Raw genomic sequence first — 3501 nt, forward strand, 5'->3', positions numbered from 1 at the left:
CCAATGCAGATGTTCAAAAATAATTTTTAAAGGAATATACTAAATCATTTAGAAGTGACATCAGCAAGATGATGGCATAATTGATATCTGGCTTTATTCTCTCTTACAGAAATATGGATTAGCAACTATCCACAGACAAGAACACATCTGTAAAAAACTCAAAGCCCAGGAGTGAGGCTGAAACACCTTCTTAAAGCACACAAACCAAAACCATCTACACTAGATAGAAGAGCAGAAGTTGTTTAACTTTGTGCCATTTCTCCCCAGTAACACACTACAGAAGAATCCCTTTGGCCTATGATTTCTATAGTCAGGAAAAGAGATTTCAAGGCAGGCATTAATCTTCCTTGGAATTCTGGAGCTTTTGCCAGGAGTCCCATTTCTTTCTCATGTCATGGAGAACACTGAGGAAATTGGAAGTGTTAGATCATCTAGGATCACACTTGCAGCCCCCCCCCCAAAAAAAAGAGGTGGTGTAAAACTCACCAACCAGTGCATAGATATTTGTGATAAAACCATCTCCCTGCTGGCAAGCTTACCTTACCAAAAAACCCAGCCAGCAGTTTCAACCATCTAATGAAGCTGAACTACAATCCCATATATGGTCAGTGAGCACAATCAGCAGTTCTGTCTGAATAAGGTCCTTAGTCAGTGGTCCTGTCCACCTGTGGATCCAAGCCTGTGACCCCAGTTGACTGCAGAGCAGAGAGGGCAACCCTACATATTCTAGTCTATAGTCCCACCCAAATGTGGGGCATAGCCTGATATCCCATTTTACCTGGGACTGCAGTCAGTGACCCTGACCAGCCAATCACAGCCAGTGGACCTACCTGATCATATAGTCCCTCTGTAGCTATGTTCAAATGTAGCCTTTCTGAAAACATAGCCCAGCCAGTGACACCACCAATTAAGGGAGTGCAACCTGTGGTACTGGCTGAGCATGGATGATTGCAAAGCCCAGGCTGTGGCTCAGTATGATCACAGATTTTAGCCAGTGACACTGCTTCTTCACAGAGCTCAGCCTGAGATCACAATAACTTATAGAATCTAGCCAGTGGCATTGCCTGGACAAGAATCACAGCATACATCCCAGTCTGTCCAGGGAGCCCAGTCAGTGGTCCCACTTATGTGCAAAGCCCAGCCAACTTCTATGCTGTACTACAGAGTCCAGCCAGTGGTCTCACCCATCCAGAGGGTCTAGCCATAGACCCTGCCTAATCAAGGAGCCCAGGTAGTGGAAATGCAAGATCACAGAGCTCAGCCAGCTGATCCACCAAACCGTAATTTAGATAGAGATCTTAGCTAACCTCAAAGTTCAGGAACTGACCTCACCCAACCGGAGACCTTGGCAGAATTCCCCACCTCCGCATGTATACTAACTATAAGCTAGCCTGGCTGGACCACCAGTTTGAGATGATTGGTAAAGATCTTTTTCTGTCAAAGTGAACATGTAAATAATGTAACAAATGACTACTTTCACAAATGTGCAGACACCAACATAAAGATGCAAGGATCATGAAGACAATGGGGAACATGACACTACTAATGGAAACTAATACATCTTCAATAACCCATCCTAAAGAAAGAGAGATCTATGAACTGAATGATAAAGAATTCAGAATAATTCTTTTAAATAAGTTCAGTACAATGAAAGAAAACCAGATAGACAACTAAATGAAATTGGAAAATAGTAGTAAATGAACAAAATGAGATGTTTAACAAAGTAAAAGAGAGCATAAACAAAAACAAAAAGAAATCCTATAACTAAAGAGTACAATGATTGGAAAATTGAATAGCAAGCTTCGAAAAAAGACTTGATCTAGAAGAATAAACTATTAACTTGAAAACAAGTCATTTGAAATTAACCATTCAGAGGAGTAAAAAAAAAAAGTGGAAAGTTTCTACATCAAAGTACACAATATGAATATAATAGGAGTCTCAAAGGGAAAAAAGAAAAATTCTATTTGGAGAAAAATGACTGAAAACTCCCAAATTTGAGTAAGGATATCAATATCCAGGTATAAGAAGCTGAAAGATCCCCAAGGAGATTTAAGTCACATTTAATGTTCACTGAGGCACAATATAATAAAAATAAATGTGACAACACAAAAATAAAATTTTGAAATAAACAAAAGAACAGAGACTCATCACATACAAGGGAACCCCCATAAAACTATCAGTAGATTTTTCAGCAGGGGCCTGGTAGGCCAGGATATAATGGGATGATATATTTAAAAAAATACTCTACCTGGAAAACTGCCCTTCAGAAATGAAGAAGAGATTAAAAACTCCACCCTTACTAAAAAGAAAGTGGAGGGAATTAATTATCACTAGAATTTCACTGTAAGAAATGCTGAAGAGAGTTCTTCAAGACAATATAAAAATATGCTAATTAACAACATAAAGCATATGAACATATGAAACTCACTGGTGAACATAAATATGTAGTCAAATTCTGAATTTTCCAGTATTGTAATAAACTATTAACTTTAGTCCAAAGTTAAAAGACAAACGTTAAAATAACTATATATGATAATTTGATAATCAATACACAATATTAAAAATGTAAATTGCAACAATAACATCAAATGTAAGCAGGGAAAAGTAGAATTATAGACTTTTTGTATTTGATCAAATTTAAATGTAATCAGCTTAAAATAGGGTGTTAAACTATATGATATTTTATGGAGTCTCATTGCAATCAGAAAGGATAAATCTGCAGTATATATATATGAAAGGAATCAAAACATGCCATCACAAAAAGTGATCAAATCACAAAAAAAATAAGAGAGAAGGAAGAAGAGAATTACAAGAATCAAAACAATTAACAAGATGGAAATAGAAATTCTTCATCTATAAATAATCACTTTAAACAGAAATTGATTGAATTTTCCTATCAAAGATATACAGTGTCTGAATGGATAAGCAAACAACATCAAAATATATAATTCCTACAAGAGACTTATTTTAAACTTTAAATATAAATATAACTGATAGTGAAAGTATGCAAAGAGACATTCCATGTAAATAATAACCAAAAACATAGCAGAGGTGGTTATGAATAACAGATAAAATATACTTATTTCAATAACTCACCAGAGACAAAGAAGTTCATTAGTGATAAAGGGGAGCAATTCATCAAGAGGATGAATTGACCATTATATTGTCAATATATAGACCCAACATCAGAGAAGCTAAATATATGAAGCAAGTACTAACAGAACTGAAGAGGGTAATAGACAAAATACAATAATACTAGGGGACTTCAATACCTCACTTTCAAGAATGAATGGATCATCCAGATAGAAAATCAATATGGAAACATAGGACCTGAACTATACTTTAGACCAATTGGACCTAACAACAGGCATAAACAAAACATTCCATCAACAGCAGCAGTATACATCTTCTTAAGTACACACAGAATATTCTACATTATAGAACCTATGGTAGGCCATAAAACAAGTCTTAATTTATGAAGATTGAAGTCACGAAGTACCA

Source organism: Phoca vitulina, unplaced genomic scaffold (genome assembly GCF_004348235.1).
Source record: "Phoca vitulina isolate PV1807 unplaced genomic scaffold, GSC_HSeal_1.0 scaffold87, whole genome shotgun sequence".
NCBI classification, from domain to species: Eukaryota; Metazoa; Chordata; class Mammalia; order Carnivora; family Phocidae; genus Phoca; species Phoca vitulina.